Here is an 18,222-nt window from a genome sequence, read left to right as displayed (position 1 = left end):
AAACCGACACTCGCAACTCATTATTATTATTCTACGGGAACCTCCATAGAGTCCGAAGACTCATCACGGGAGACCCAAACTATCATACCTCTCCTTGAACCCATTAACAGACCCATAAATGATTCTGGCAACTCATTTCACTCTCCAAGCAAAAAATCTAATCCTCACACCAATACTGACCACACCTTTATTCAACTTTCAGGGATGATCCCTTGTTCTGGTCCCTCTAGCCAAATGACGAAACATTTCCTCTGCATCTATCCTATAAAACCCTTTAAGCAACTTAAACGATTCTATCATATCCCTTCTTTTTCTCCTATCTGTAATATATTGACCTCGTAGCCTTACCGGTTTCGGCTGTAACCTCAAAAAAGAAACAATCTTACTTGGTTTTCTATTCGCACTGAATTAGTACATCGATTCTAGATCGTGAGGGAAGGGCTGTTCCACACATTAACCAAATTTTTGAACAAGATTATTTACATCTCCATCCCCAAGGAAGATGTAGTAACTCGATTGCATCAGTGTTTATGAAAGTTAAAAGTAGTGGCATCGCCACTACTCATAGCCGATGAGTATGGAGAATTCAAATTCCTTCGAGAACCCTTATCAGAACTTGATAACTAAGGCGAGTTAACTTGTCTCATACAGATATGGCACGGTTTTTCCTAAAAATTAGCGCACACACACATCTAAAGGATCACTGCAGAAGCCCAGGTATTTTTCTGAACATTGTAAGAGTGAAAAAACCATTTTATTATGAACTTTAAGTCACATAAGACCACTTTTGAGACTTCGTTTCTTTAGATCTGTAAAGAGTGTAGTCGTGGAATTACTGCTTTAAGTGATTTTGTGAAATATTTCGTTTGTGAACGCAGTCTTCCAGTAGCAGTGAACTATGAAAAACGTAAAATAAGCTTGAATGCACACAGAGGAGCTGGTTGGGGAGGAATTAGGTCTCGTAAACCCCTGAAATGAATTTATTACGTGTATACTACAAAACCACAACTATCCAACGGCAGTCTGGATGTTTCGCTGCCTCCATAAGAGGTCACGTGTACATAAGAGTCGGATTCGTCGATACTGACGAGTTTGTTTACGATCACGGTATTTAACATTGGCTCAGTAAAAGAACTGCGAATAAGAATAAAATTTCTTTCAACAAAACACACAAACGGAAATGCAACCGAAGCTTTTGAAATGTTAAAAACAGCACACGAAGTAAATGCCTCAGAGAACTGTACGTTTTGAGTTTTTTTTCAAGTTATTTTTATTTTAATTTTTTTTTTTATGTTGGGCCCATATACGAGGGTTGGCTGGCAACCTGTAGTACTTTAGTACCGTATATGAGTAGTGGGGTGGGAAAGGAGAAACTTTTTGACATTCGATTTGAAAGCCTGTATGTTGTATTCCTTGGGAAATACCTCAAGGGGAGGACTGTTCCACAGTGCAACAGTACCAGGGATGAAGGAGGAGGAAAAGAAACTTGTTCTGTGGGTTTCAAGGTGTACTGTGAAAGGATGTTGGGCGGCAGCTGTACGTGTTCCAATGGGTTTAGTACAGAGTGGGGGAATTATTGATGCTGTTCCAGATGAGCGTTTTCCATGAAAATATTTGTAAAATATACAAATGGCAGAGACTAAACGTCTATGTGAGAGTGGAGGAGTGAGTTGGTAAGAGATGGATCATTTATCAGTCTAATTGCTCTCCTCTGTATTGAGTCAAGCATTTTGAGGGAGCTTTTAGGAGCCCCACTCCAAATGTGGGAACAGTATTCGATAGCTGGGCGGATTTGCTATTTGTATAACGTTAGCAGCTGTTTTGAAGTGAAGTAATGTTTTGTGGAAATGGGTTGTCGCTTTTCAAATATTGACGAACTTCGACTGAATATAAAGAACACCGGGAACCCTCTTCTGTACAGTAAACAAATTTTTTGATTGTTAAATTGGTGGTGAACAATAACCAGGATGTGTTTCTTTTCAGTTCACTCCAAAGTTCTGTTTACTGATAAAAAGAAAGAAAAAAGATCTTGCTAGTCCACTGTAGTAGAAGAGAATAAATTGAATCGGGCCATAGCTGAGCATATCTGCTTTCACATGTGTGGTTCAAAAATAAAATTCCTTCATTCTAGTGAAAAATAAATAAAACTTTAAAAAAAAAAAAAAAAAAAAAACAGGGCGAGACACTTCAAAGGAAAGTTCTTGCCAAATTTTTATTTACCGTATTTTTGATTGAACGTTTTTAGTTCCTCACTCGTTTTCCCCCTAATTTTCATTCAACAGTTTTGAAAAGATTATTGGACTAATAAGATTATAGTACAAAGTAATAACAACAAATATCGTTTTTTCCAAGATGAAAAGACATGCTGTTAATAATTCCTTGAATTCGCACCGTCCGACTTTCCGAAATTCTAAAAAAAGAAAATGGAAGAATATTCCCCAACACAAAACTTCGGATATTCAACAACTCTCCAGAATGTAATTCCACACTCACAGAACAAAAACGTTTCCTCTTCATTCAATCTTTCTACTGATATCCTTCGGAAAAGCCCATCACTCTTCATCCAATGTTCCAGAGATTAAAGCAACCACCTGTCGGCAGGATTACCGTGCAAATCTTCGATGGCTCTCATCCCTCCAGTAATTAAATGATATTATACGCAAGGATAAGAAGTATTTAGTGTTATTTTATAATCAAGTAATCAAACACTGTTTGCTTTTAAAAGTGTTCAGGATGTTGCCAGCCTTCGTCACTTCGTTAAGCACGTGATAACTTTCAAAACTGAAGTTTTTCAAAGCTAAACTTTATGTATGCTCACTTCGCTGCAAAATAATGTTGGATATTTATTATTTTAGTTTAAGTAAATATGCAATGCTATTTTTTTATATTTTTATACGCCCCCCCATCCCTGACTTGCTGTTACAAAGTGCCACACACAATATAATGGATGGAGTTTAGTCTAGTTTCAAAAAAAAAAAAAAAGAACTCTTCTGAGAGCGTGAAATAATTTATCGCCCAGTCCTTACTAATATTAAATATGACGAAAGACATCCCTAAAGAAGGTTGAGGAAATATCCACAGAGGTATATTTTAAGCTGAGGAGGATTACTCCAGATAAGATAAATTCGTCTTTTTAATTAACATACCTTATCATTAAAAAAATCTTCACATCTCGTGTTATGAAAAAAAAAAAAAAATTATTCTATTATTGCGTCATGGATTTTCCTGCAATCAACTTTTTTCCCTACAAATCAGTTATAAAATAATAATTCGTTATCCCATATAGTTTCTTAGCCAAATAAGAAACTCAGAGTTTCATGCCGAATATAGAAATTATATAAAGTTCGGCGATTCCAAGCGTAAGCAAATACCTGGATACTGCAGCAACTGACCCTTAAGGTAGTGCAAGCTGAGGCAACTCGTGTCAAAGGCGGAGCAAGCTCCGATCACTATTCTTGATATTTACCCATAATGTGAACTTAGCTCCTAGGAGCTGTATTATTGTTCGACATTATGAGAGAAGGTCACTACCCAGACCGGTTTCAACCTTTATTGAGGTCTCATCAGTGAGTAGGCAGGCCTAGTTAATATCAAGTTTGTAGCGAACAGAACTTACAACCCTTCTACGTGGTAGTGACCTTCTCTCATAATGTCGAACAACAATAATACAGCTCCTAGGAGCTAAGTTCACATTATGGGTAAATATCAAGAATAGTGATCGGAGCTTGCTCCACCTTTGACACGAGTTGCCTCAGCTTGCACTACCTTTAGGGTCAGTTGCTGCAGTATCCAGGTATTTGCTTACGCTTGGAATCGCCGAACTTTATATAGTTTCTACTATATTCGGCATGAAACTCTTTGAGATTCTTATTCGGCTAAGAAACTATATGGGATGTAATATCCCTTAACTTAAACAAGTTATATGTCGCCGAATTGAAGCCTTTGGCTCTTCATATATCTAATAATTCGTTAGAAAAATTTACATAAACTGGGTTTTATATTGGCCGAAGGATTTTAATTGATACTAAGTAAGAAACACCAACACGTTTCGCCAACTTAGGTGTTTGGCTTCTTCAGGGTGAATAAAAGAGATACATAACGATTTAAACATTTCATGAAGGAATGAACCAATACAATTGTATTTTTTTACAAATACAGAAGAACGCGTACACCAAACGCATGGAGCGTGTATGATGTTAACTGTTGTTATGCAGGAAACGTTCTGTAATTAGCAGCGAGATTTAACTCGGGCGTGCTTAATGATCTTATGAGGGTCTTCCAGATATCAGCTAGAATTAATCCTTGGTTTCTGTTGAGGTTGTGTTTAGAACGGATGACTGTTACGGCTTCTTTTATGTATCGGGAGCGGAAATCTTCCTCCAAATAGGGCATGGAACCTTTGCCCCATTCGATGGTATGGTTTGTCCTCGAGAAATGAAGGGCTGACCCAGAATCGTCTTCTCTGTTATTGTTTACGTCTCCATTAGGAGATGTAAACCGTTCTAAACACAACCACAATAGAAACCAAGGATTAATTCTAGCTGATATTTGGAAGACCCTCATAAGATCATTAAGCAAGCCCGAGTTAAATCTCGCTGCTAATTACAGAACGTTCCTGCACAGCAACAGTTAACATCATACACGCTCCATGCGTTTGATGTACGCGTTCTTCTGTATTTGTAAAAAAATACAATTGTATTGGTTCATTCTTTCATGAACAGTTTAAGTGTTGAAGTTGTTATGTATCTCTTTTATTTTATATATATATATATATATATATATATATATATATATATATATTATTTTTTTTTTTGGACGTGTTGTTTTTTGTTTAATGTCTAATGCGTAATAAAAAAAACTTTCCAACTGAAATTGAGTTGGCCAGTCTCGAACAGCAGTTAAGAATTCTTCTCGGAAAATAGACATACTGACCAGAGAATTGATACAATTTATAGACAAAATACTATTTCTAGAAATAGTATTATGTCAGATTAATAAGACATTACCGTGCCTGTATTAATATAGAATGACGGGTTAATTAATATTTAAATTAATTTAAATGCTTTAAGACGTATAAGTTGTTGACATGAAATAACCAGGTGGAAAATGGAGATTTTCGAACGACAGAAGGATCAAGAAACTCCTTAGAAATTATAGAAAGGAGTGGTGAATAAGAGTGAGAATATTTCCCACTCTTATTGTTAGTTGTAATATTTGATTCAGAAATTTCTTTCTTCGAGTTTAAACTGTTTTGAACCCTCAACTCTCTTTAAGCATGCTCATGAGGGTAATAAATTTCTTGAGAGAAGACTTTCCGTGTAACACATTTTCTTAAAATACACTTCTGTCTACCTTAAAACAAGTGAATATCGTGGATCGTGCTAATTAATAGCGTATTCTGAAATGCAACACATCTGGACCATCTAACTAGAAAAAAAAATACACTTTTAAAGCAATCGCTAGAACTAAATTCTTAAATGAACCAAATAAAAAAATCTTTGTTTAAAAACACAAGTAATGAAAAGAGAAAAAAATTGAAGAATCAAGATCAAGAAAATACCATTCATTAAAAATATTAATATACCTCCTAATCAACAATATAAAACAAAGTTAGGGAAATTATTTCCGTAATTTTGAAGAAACAGTTTATATACACATAGATTACAATAAAATTAGTGAGGAGGTTCAGTGCATTACAAAACTAAAAACGAGTCCATTTATAAGATGGTCACGAAATTTTCTGATCCCTCTTTTTTCACATAAAACCCATGACTTGCAAAATGTACGTCATTACTGACAAATCAGTATCAGTAATCACAAATCAATTTTGACAATTGACATTTATGTCTTTAGGGGTGAAGCAAGATGCTTTTCATATTCCCCGCTATCTGTTGTGGTTGCAGTGAGGGTAAAATTTATGAGCAGAATGCTCTCCCTGGGGCATGGAGATTATGCATCACTAACGAGTTAGATCATACATAATACACGTGATTTTCATTTTTTTTTTCATGAATTAGTGGCGATAGCTTTGAATGATAAATGATATATATAGAGGTAAGTGTTCTTCATTTTCTGAGGTTTTTTAAGGTGAAATATTTGCTACCGATGCTGGTAGATCGATTTGATCTACGGGATATATATATAGAGAGAGAGTATTGCTGGTAGACACCTAAGAGTGTCTACGGGATTTGCCAGTGGACCCTCAAAAGTCCACAGGATTGTTTTTGCCTGCTCGGGGCACCTGAGGGATCTCTACTCTTTCTCCATCTGTGTCTCAACACATTTTAAATTCTTGAAATGGCAAAACTTCTGAATGAGACCAAATTCGAAGAAGTTTACAGGGAATTCCTCAGACTGGGAAAGCTACTGAGTGATAATTGGCCGGGAAAAGTTAAACTGTATGACACGTTTCCCCCCGAATGTGTCTCAGACGCTGTCGCTGAAGATCATTTAGAGTCGATGCCTTCTACTTCAGACTTTGTAGAAGTGCGTGCCCGCAAAAAGCGAAGAACAACAGAAGAACCGCACAATGACAATACTGTAATGGAACAGGATTCGGACGCCGCTACTTCTCCCAAAGAAAAGGTGCCTCCGGTCATCCTTAGAGAAAAACAAAAGTGGGCAGCTTTACGATCCACAATGTCCAATCTGCATATTGGCTTCATTAAGGCCAAAAACATGGATGAAGGCATAAAGATTCAGCCAGCAACAGTGACAGACTATAGAAGGATGACCAAGGAACTGGACGACAGAGGCATCCAGTATCATACCTTTGCACTCAGTTCGGAAAAAAATTCCTTTTCCTTCGTGGTGTCTGTGAAGACATTGACACAGCAGAAATCGCTGCTGACCTAAATTCTCAGGATCTGCCAACAGTCAAGGTCAGCAGAATGTACAAAACAATGCGATGTCATTCTTTTTTTAAGTATTTAAGTTATAAGGGAATATTTCAGGTAGGTTTTCGTTTATGGTCAGAAATAATTTTGCCCGCACATCGAAATAAAATCTTGTATTTAAAAGATGAGATTTAAATAAAGCCACGTGATTTATGTATATTTATAACTGGATAAATATTTTGCAATATTTATTCTAAAAGAGAATATTTCTTCTTATTGTTGTTTTCCTTCCACATTCATTTCTCCTTCTTCCATTCCTTTTTGATGTCAGACTGCATGAGAACGAAAAAAGGCAGTGGGCAAAGTTTGACGTTCAAAATCCATAAAGTCGCATTTTCTTTCGCTTCTTTTCTAAAGAAGCAGGTTTTCCGTTTGTTTGTTTGTTCCCTCGGTTACGTTTTGATAAACATCGCGAAAGTTTGGAGTTCAAACTTTCTTAGCGCATAACTCTGTTCGTTTTTCTAAAAATTCTTTATGTTGTTCGCAAAGAATATTTTATTCCATCCTTCTGTACGAATTTTTACATCCCCCCCCCCCCATTGGGAAACTTTTTAAAGTGAAGATTTACAAAGAAAACCTAAATATACAATCCATTGCACATGCACATTCTCTCACACAAACACACAAGCATGCGTTACTCAATACACGGAAGTTGTCGTATGAATAGTTTCATTCTGAATGAGGTCTGCGTATTACTAAAAATATTTTTATGAAATTTAAACTTACGTTGCAAGCTGAATAGAATGGATCCTGTTATAGCAAACTGTCATATGGGAATAATTCAGATTTATTATGACACTAAATATTTTGATTCTCTAATAAATTTCGATAGGAAGACACGGCAACTTACTGAACTATACAAAATGTTTATAGTTTTTATTAACAAACTATATCAGTTACATCGGTGGCGAGAATTTGTCACTACTCCAACGGGTGCATATATAAGTTTCTGAGTAGGTGCTGCGTGTGGTCACTTCCATGACGCTAGGCCGCCAAAGATAATAACTGACCAACTACAGATCAGTTTCCGAGTTAGTCGATCTTTAGTGCGGGCAAGAAGAATATTCCCCCCCCCCCCGGGAAATCAGATTTTACTTGTGCACTACCAATCAAATTGTCAGTGGATGGCGATGGAATTACGTGTAACAATTTACTGTGGAGATCAACTGCCTAACTATTTTAAAAAAATAGGATTATTGCAGCCTACTTTAGATAATGAAAGGCATTAAGAGGAGGAGGAGGAGGAACAAGTTTTGATTTTTTATTATTTGATGTCTAATGTATACCTGCCTTCCTACCTTACGAGTTGCGTACTTTAGTTAGTGAATTTTTCATTATTTCCAGCGGACAGGAAATAAATTTGATGGTTCATTCATTTCGTATGGTGATTCAACGGCTGTGAGCCTCTTTTTACAGGGAGGAGGGCACCACCTCAACATCCCCCCTATTTTTATCCGGGCTCGGGACAGGCACAGCTCAGACCTATGGCTTGAGGGATTGTCTTAACTATTCCTGACTGTATCCGGGTGTATTCACGGGCCTGCTTGCGGGATGAAAACCCCCAGATAAACTGGGGGGGGGGGGAACCCTGCTGTCCAACCGGCTAAGGCTGATCCTTAAGCTCCTCACGACAGGAATCGAACCTAGGACACTTCCCCAGACATATGGTCGCGAAGCGCATAGCCACTAGGTTAACTGCGCGGACAATTTGGTGGTGTAAGTGGCTGATGCCATAGTTGGTATTCAAATAAGATCTCCAGCTTCTCTACTTCTCCATTATATCTGCAATGCATTATTTACTTTCAATACTTTCAAAGGTCACATACGCAGTACTCTAAGGATCCAGAACCTTCTCCCATTGGAGTAGACAGAAATTCAATTTAAAAGTAATTATTTAACTCCTGCTAAATTAAATCCTAGTATCATCATTCACACAGTAGTAACGGAGGAGACATTTTGGAGCACTCATCATCACTTTCATCTTTTGGTCTGATATTAGTTATGCCCGATGCTCAAGTATGTCGTGTCAAGATAGATCGCATTTTTAAGCTTGTTCGTTTTGTTTTTTAAAAAATACGAATTTCTGGCGAAAAATCATGCCTGGAAAACATCATACTGGGGGAAAAATGCTATTTCTTGGTCGGGTCAGTGGAATGCATTTATTTCTTTTCTTTTTTTTTTATTGATCTAAGAATGTGAAAGCAAACAGGAAAACTATTACAGAAATATAAGATCCCTGGATCTTAAGGAAGCTGTAGTGCTCTTATGTATACATATACAAATGCCTTAGGTTAAGCTTCAGGAAATTATGCAAAACTGAAACTAAGGAAGCGGAATCGAGGTTATAGGATTGTCAACACTCCGCTGTGAAGGATGAACTGATCATATAAATTCCGTTTGGAATAACGCCCAGTAAAGTGTCTGTGGAACACCCCGTCATTGGTGAGATAGGCCAGGAAGAATCACAGAACGAAGTTCTCAGTTAAACTGAGATTTTCTTCTGAATTAAATCAAAGAATCGGAAGGATATTTGGGGGTCGTTATGCAGAATGTGTACAGCATCGTGACTTTTGTACAACTACAGAATATACGGGTGCAAACTTGCCATTTTCACATATTAATTAACTAAAAGTTGCAGGTTCTACAACACGCAAAATCTTGAAATACTTCACGTCCTTCCTACGACCTAACGAACAGTCTTTCTCCATCTACGCTGTGCTCCAGACGATTACGGATGCCGCTACTATAAAATGTCATAATTTTTTTTTTTTTTTTGTTTGGACAAAATTCCGAAATGGCCCTCTCAAAAGAAATATAAAGTGGTGTTTCAGGTGGCTCAGAAATCCAGAGATTTCATTTCTGTGAGATAATAATAACCTCAGTAGTACTCTTCAGAAACAGAATGAAAAAAAAGTTTTGAAGGTTCATAAATGAGTATGGAAAGAGCACAAAGAATTTTGTGGCACTCAAAGATAAAAGAGGAACATTGTTAAAAGGACGATGAAACTGAGTTCCGAATGGCACATCAGAGGTAAAGATAGCGAAAATAATTGTTTTTAAAGAACAGAACTCATTAAAACAAAAGAGAAAGATATTTTGGAGATTGAACAGAAAAGATTAAAGACAAACATCAGAGGACGACATGATTCAAAAGCACCGAAGCGACTACAAATACAGCGACTCCTTCACAAATGAGCAATACCGGAAGACAGAAAAAAACGATGTTGTATAATTCAGCTGCATAAACATCGAAATAATAGACCATCCAGGATAGGAATTTCTCGCCCAACTAAATCCTTTCTGCCTCTCTGACCCTACCAGATGAACGTGATGCCACCCAGAAAGCATTTCGCTTTACTGTTCGCTGCAGTCATCCTCATTTATTAAATATTCTTCCCAAGTTAATCGATTAGCGAAAACTGGCATAATTCACTGATTCTCTTTACCATTGGCGCACTCAGGATTTAATCTTGGAGGGGGCTGAGCGCTCAGGATTTAACCTTTGGGGGGGCCGAGTTGAGTAGACGTTTTGCGAATGCACACTATACATCGCATGCGACCTATAACTGAGCATCTGCAGTGATCGCTAATTCATAAGTAGCACACAACATAAATAAAAAAAAAAAGAATTTTAATTAGGAAAAGATTTTTGGAAATTTTTCTAGTGTTTTTCCTTTTCTTTGGGGGTGCCCGGGCCCCTTGCCCCCCCCCCCCTCTGGGTGTGCCACTGCTCTTTACTGTAGGGTTAATCCCTATCATTAGCGATTCTTTGCACTCATTTGAGCTCAGTTCTTCCCACCATTTTATGGACCTCTACGGCCTTAATTACCAAAATTCATTCGATTTTGATCCTTTGTATTTCTTGAAGTCTCTCAGCCGAACTTTAGTTCGTCTCAACGATTGAAATCACAAACTTAGTTCATTAAGCATCTCCATCTGGCGTTGGCTCTCGACTGAATCCTTCCGCAGACGAGGCATCCTGTACACGTCGCACTACCGGATGTTATCAGCTGCGTGAAGCATTTCCATTGTTGAAATCACTTCCGTTTCATTTGCACCCACTCAGCTACAAGGAGATAGAAAGATCCGTGAGCTCGAGTAGTTTTCTAGAGTGACGCGTTGTTTGCAACGCTCCGTACACTTTTCGAGTTGTCGTAGCGGAGAAAAGGAAAATGAATCCTCTATCTGTGCTGTGCTGTGCCGCGTGAATGTTCTAATAAATCCGATTTTCTGGAATAAGTGGGAGCTCATAAAGAAAGTGCAATCTTGTTGATCCCCTCTTGCTTGTTAAATTGTCACGGGTGGGTGGTCTGACAGGGGGCGCCGAGCGAATGGAGTTTCTCTCGATATACTTCCGATTCCCTTTCTCGCAAAGTAACTGCTTGTTTATAGCCCCGAATTCCGTAAACATTATCCTCTGCTTCGTTGATTCTTTGTTTTCATACGCGTTCTGTATCATTTTATTGTGGCTCTGATGTTTTCGTTTTGTCTTTTCATCCTCAGATTTTTTTTTTCGCACTTTATAATTAAAACAAATTCAACACTCCAAATACGAACGATCGGTTCAACGGACAATTCAGTCGCCGCTTTCTTTTGTTCGAAAAGTTCTTTGAACTCATTTAATTAAGAGTGGAGGATGTTAAAATTCATTCTTCTTTCTGATGAACAGTGTAGTTAAAATTCTTTAATAAATAATTTATAAAATATTTTTTAATTTTATAAATAACTTTTTAAAAATAAGGTATACTACTAAAACTGTTGTATGATCTAAATTTCGATCATGAATATATCTTTTAAATAATCAGAATAAAACTTTCGCTTGAATTTCATATGAAATTAATATTACTTTTTAAGCTAGTTTTACAATCTTACAAAAATCGATGACAGCACTAATATAAACATTTGATTTCTTAACATCTCTCATTTATGTTATAGTTTGATACGAGACTACTGCAATGTGTTGAAGACAAGAATCAGCTTGAAAATGCTTGGTATGTTTACGTGCGGGGATACCAAATGACTCACTTCAAATATGAAGGATATTCCAAATAATAATAAAAATGTATTAGCATTAATGGTGGGTGAAAAACAACATTAAAGCGAATCCCGAATGTTATTCGGCTTATACTGTATATACTAAATGCACGAAGTTTTAATATGCTCGTGTGGTTTGAATTATTAACCGGAGAAATTAAACCGCATATTGTGTGGGATTTCCGAATCTTGATTTACCGCTTATGATATGGAAGCACATATTGGAGATTCTAATGTTGTAGGAAGAGACAAAATAGGTAAAAAGATGGGGGGGGTGGCATGTTATTCCTTAACAGAAAAGATTAAGACCATCACATCGATGATACCCTGAATTCGTATCAAGCGAGACGGGAATTTCAGCAGTGTAATAAGTATGGGGAGGAATATGGAGTTGAGTATGTTTCCGCACTAGAGCAAGTAAGCATATGATTATTTAAGAAGATGAGGACAAGTGAAGTATTGTTAATGGGGATTTTAATGTGGGAATAGGAAGATGAAATACCTGAAGAATACAATTAGAAATGAGCAGTTCTTTTCTGGCTCAACTTCATGATAGTTCTCTAAATCCAATATGTGCGACAACCTATTAGAGGGGAGGGGGAATTGTGGATTTGATAATTACATTAAAGGAATTAGTGATCGACCAAATTAATTATTTCGAATCCATTTGACTAGGGGAAGCGATAATTACACTCTGTCCAAAAAGAAAGAAACCGAACGTTTTCGAAAATAGAAGAAACTCTTGGCGTCACCTGTTGTGTCTTTTTGTTGTCGAAAGCAGCAACCTTCATTAGTGTTGTGTCGACTGTTTGTGACATTTGTTTCATTAGAAGCCGAGTTATAGTGCCAAGAGTGACAGTGTGTTTTGACGAACGGTCGATCGTCACGATATTCATGCCGTAAGCGACGAATTCTCGCTAACAATCGCTTCAAAACTTCGAGATAAAACTCACCATTGACCGTTTGGCCAGGCGGAACGAATTCATTGTGGTTAATGCCCTTGGAATCGTAGAAACCAATCAGCATTGTCTTTACTTTTGACTTCTCCAAGCGACTTTTTTTTTTCGAATGCCGTCTTCTGGTGGTCTCCACTCAGCACTCTGTTCCGGGCTCATACTCAAAACACCACGTTTCGTCACCAGTAACGATCCTTTCAAGGAAGTTTGAGCCCTTACGAGCGGTTTTAATGAGGTGCTTGCAGTATTCAATTCGATGTATTTTTTTGGTCGTCGGCCAACTTGTGGGGAACTAATCGCGAATTCAATTTACGAAGGCCCAAACTCTCGGTCAAAATGTTGTCCACAGTTGATTTTAGAATCCCCAATTCATCTTCAATCAATCTCACGGACGATTTCGGGTTTTCTTTGCTGAAATCACACACGTTTTGGATGTTAACTTCGCTCAGTCCGGTTTTTGGACAGTCCGGCTTTTCGTTGTCCACAAGCGTCTCACGACCACTTTGAAATCGCTTAAACCACTCGTGAACTTGAGTACGGGATAAGCATTAATCACCGTATGCTTTTTGAAGCATTTGATGCGTTTCGGTAAAACTTCTACCAAGTTTAACACAAAAGTCAATCTCAGCTCTGTTTGAAACTCATTTTCCGACCGCTCGTCAAAACACACTGTCACTCTCTTGGCGCTACAACTCGGTTTCTAACGAAACAAATGTCATAAACAGTTGACACAACACTAACCAAAGTTGCCGCTTTCGACAACAAAAACTACAACAGGTAGCACACTAGTTTCTTCTATTTTCGAAAAGTTCGGTTTCTTTTTGGACAGATGGTGTAGTTTTCTTGGACTAACGTGATGCTCCTAACTTTAAGAAAGTATTAAGAGAATTAAGAAGATTTAACTGGGAGATATTATTTACTACACGTTCACAAAACGGATGATACTGAGGAACACCATTATTTAATGCTTCGGTTTATCCCTAGGAGTAAATTTCAAGTTTATTGGTAAATCAACCCGCTTGAAGAAGATTTTCGATCTAATAAATCAGTTATTAATCAAGAGGGATATAAGCCACAACTTTAAATATTAACTGAACTAAAGGCTGCAAGCAATATTTGATTGCAACTAGGTGCTAAGATTAATCCGATTACACTTTAAAATATGTAGAAAGGGGGTAAGGAGAAAATAAACGAATTATGTATAAAAGTTCATCTATTTCGAATGATCCAGCTGGCTGTGGTTAACTGTAGAAGAATTTAATAAGTATTTTGGGAACGCACGCTGATCGTTCTATCCATGCTTCTTCACGCCATCATCATCCAATTCAAAAAGTCGGAACCACCAATATCTTGTTGCATCGTGCTTATACTCTGCTCTGCAAAGGACCTTTTACGCCAAGAAATGAATTATATTAAATGGGTCTTTCTAAAAAATAGTATCAGTGGGTCCTTTATGAGCAAAGTTTAACAGTTTTGGATTCCCAGACTCGGGAAGAAATCTTTCGTATTCCTTATGTTCAAGGAATACCTGAACGTACTGCTAAAGTTGTAAGGCCTTTCAACATCGTTGCTTCTTTTCGTCTAGTCAGGAAACTTTCAACCTTCTTTTCTTCACTTAACGAAAAGCTTGCTACACTTAACTTTTCAGGCGTTTTTGCATGCCTTGTACCCGTAGTGTGCCGTACTTCGGACAATCGGTTAGATATGCTTCTGTCCGCGGTGAAGAACATATCTCCATGGACTTGAAGAATCTGGATTAGCTGAATTTGCCATCTTTACTAAGCACAGAGTCTTTTCGAAGAAAACTAAGCGCGTGCAACAAGATTGCGATGCCTTTCTACATCGTCTGAATTTAAATAGATTTGATGGGCTTCATTTATCTTCTCTATTGAAAATATCATTGTGTCAATCTTCTATTAATTCCTAATTGAAATTATATGCTATGATGGCGTTTTTTTTAAGCGCTGTTCTTTGTATTTTGTGGTTCCACTGTCATTGTACTCAAATACATTCGACACTAAGGCGAAAATTTTACATATAAAATGAGTTTAGGAAAGTTTTTTGTTTTAATTTTACACAACTATGACAACTTCCGCACCTATTCTTTAACACATTTTATACAAGTACACTGGAAGCTTGATAATTCTATAATTATCAAGAAATAATTGATAGAATTAGATAGCCAAATATAAAAAAGCATGACTTCAGAAATAAAAAAAGGTAAAGGTGTATATAAATTAATTAAATATCGCCTAATTTCAGTGGAATAGAAAAACCTGGACCGAAGGCAAATGTACGAACACACAAAATGGCTACCTAAAAGAATACGGAGAATAAAAATCAAAGAAAACCGAATATAAAAGCTGAAAAAAAAAGATCAAATTACAGAAAACTATAAAAATTCTCATTATCTGATTTAATAATAGAAACAAGAGACTAAAATACAAGAACCGGAAACAATCCAATTTTAACATCCAATGAAACTACAGGAAATTAAAATGCAAGAGGATTGCTTCATTTTTGTGCAGAAAACGAATTTAGAATAAACAATTCTTTCTTTAATCAGAACGGCAAAATAATGTGGAGAAACAAAAGAGGACACCATGGATTATATAATGAAAGAGAGAACAGTAAAATATGATGAAATATTGAATATTAGAGTTCTAACATGTGCAGAGATTGGAAGGAATCAGAGACTACTGATGGGAAAATTTGGACAAAATAAAGAAATACATTTCGGATGGAATTAATACAAGACAGCATGAGACTTTACTGAAATAGACTAAAAAGAGAAATTTCAATTATATATGTATATTGCGGGAAACCATATTATGACCAAACCGAGAAGTTCGTCCTCCCACGTCTCCAGGACCATCGCTTACAACAGAACCAGAGCAAGCGCCTCTCAAGCCATGTCCTGTTCTCAGTGAACACAAATAGTGAAGGCCGCCAACATGAGATAAAGTGGACCTCAACATCAAACCTTCATATATGCTACGACAAGGTAGAACGCCGCATAGTTGAGTCTAAAGAAATTGTCCTGGACTCTCATCATAAACAGTAGCCTTAGTTATAATTTACCGGACTCGTTTAGCTCTGTTATTAGATATTGGCGCTCGTGAAGTCACACGCTCGCAGATACCTAACAATAGAACTTTAGCCCGGACTGTAGCTGCAGTTCAAACTTAACTGTAGTTTATAGCCGATTTTATAGTGGTACAATTTTCTTTGTGGTGTTTTTAATGTTTGCTTTCAATGTTCTCACGCCTGAAGAAGTTGGCTTTCCGACGAAACATGTTGGGTGTTAAATAAAATTAATCGTTTGTCTAATTCTCGGAATTTTGTCAGTAAAAAATATGAACATCTGATAAATGTGAATAATGAATACACCCCATATTAACTCTATTAACATAATAGAGTTAAACCTGAAGCTTGGATAGGGGGGAATTGATGGAATTTAATAAACTCACTGAAAACAAGAGAAATGTAATTAAACATGACTTCGTGTGGAATTTTTTCTTGACAATTATGTATAAGACTATTACACTTTTTTTTTTATATATGATCATTTGTCAGCAACATTTCCAAAAAATTAGCTGCCCTTCTAAAACCACATAATATCAGAGTAGCATTCAAGCCAATCAACACTATTCGGAAATTTTTAAGATCACCGAAAGATCCTCATCCATTCTACAAGTACTCTGGAGTATATAATATACCTTGCTCATGTGGTATTAGTTAGGTAGGTCAGACCTCTAGAAGCTTTGAAACGAGAAAGAAAGAACACATAGGATATGTCAGAAATAACAGACAAGACATTTCAGGCCTTTCATGCCACTTTGCCTCGACTAACCATCACATTGAGTGGGATAAGAGCCTTATGCCATACATAGAAGATAACTACCATTCAAGAACCTTTAAAGAAGCAGCTACAGTCGCCCGTAAAACTGAAAACCTAAACAAGAATCAAGGTCTAACCTTACCAGAAATTTGGAAAGCTTTAATCAGATCATTAAACATCAAAGAAATGAACCTTCACGACAATTACATTATGAGCCATAACGATTAAATCACGTTCGCGAGAAACGCGCATTGTCACGCACAATACTAATTTTTTGTATGAATTAGAACCATCAGTTATAACCTAGTCTGTTACTTTCATTTAGCTTACTAGTTTGTATTCCCTGAAGATGCCGATAGAAAAATTGGCGAAACATGTAGGATGATAAAATAAAGCTACTTGACAAAGAGTATATATAAAAAAAGTGTAATAGTCTTAAACATGACTTCATTAGAAGAAAGATCCTCAAACGAATGGAGTTGAATATTACAATACGAGTATTTAAAATGAGAATGAAATCTGACTCCCAAAACTATTTAGCAGCAAACTCATTTTGAAAATGGTGCACGATATGTACGGAAATTAACAACGAAGAATTACAATCAACACTAAATTCAACGACGAATTATGCATTGAATGTATTTTGCGTGAGTTGCGTTAATATGAAGTGCACAGGATTTTGCCTGCGAAAAAAGTATTTTCATGGTTTTGATTTGATATTACAGAATGTCTAAACTGAAAGCACGAGAATGGAAATCCGATTCTGTAATTATTGCTTGGTTTCCAAAACTGAAAAGAAATGACACAAATGGACCATCATTGATAAGAAAGAGCGGAGTAGAATGAGGGAAAGTGACAATAAAATAAAAACATAATAGCGAAGAAGAGATGATAAAAAAAAACTACTTAATAATAGAAAAAAGAAATTAAAAAAGGAAAATAATCGGAAAGTAAGAATACGAAAGTAATTTGGGAGAAAAAACACAGTCCTGCGGTCTAGTGATTATTTTAAGCGGATGATTTATCTACCACCCTGTTTCCGCGGTGATGATGAAGATGCATTTTCCAAACTACAGCCTGGCCCCTTTCCTAACTCAGTGACGGCTTGACACCTGACACGGCGACTAGATGACAGATTGGAAGCGGAGCGTTTAGAGTAACGAACAGAATCGCGCATGTGTAGCTGCAAACGCCACTTCAAAAGGGGAAAAGTGGAATTTTCCGCTGGACGATGAGGCGACAAGATAATCATGCGATGTTTAATCGGCCACTTTGGATCGGTCTCAGTACACGTCAGCGAAAAAAGAGAATGTGGACAATGACGAAGTGTGGGTTATGTTAGTGGCTTACCGAAGATGTTTGAAATTAGGACAGAACTCTTACTCTAAGCATGCTCACAGGTCAGCGTAATGAATCACGGCTGCGAGAACGATTAATCGCTATTTCAGGAATGTTGGATGAAACAGCAATCATTCTTCCGACACTTTCTCTGCTG

This window comes from Typopeltis vanoorti, chromosome 6 (genome assembly GCF_054136105.1).
Source record: "Typopeltis vanoorti isolate ZY-2024b chromosome 6, IOZ_Tvanoo_1.0, whole genome shotgun sequence".
Lineage (NCBI taxonomy): Eukaryota > Metazoa > Arthropoda > Arachnida > Uropygi > Thelyphonidae > Typopeltis > Typopeltis vanoorti.
This window is presented reverse-complemented; position numbering follows the sequence as displayed.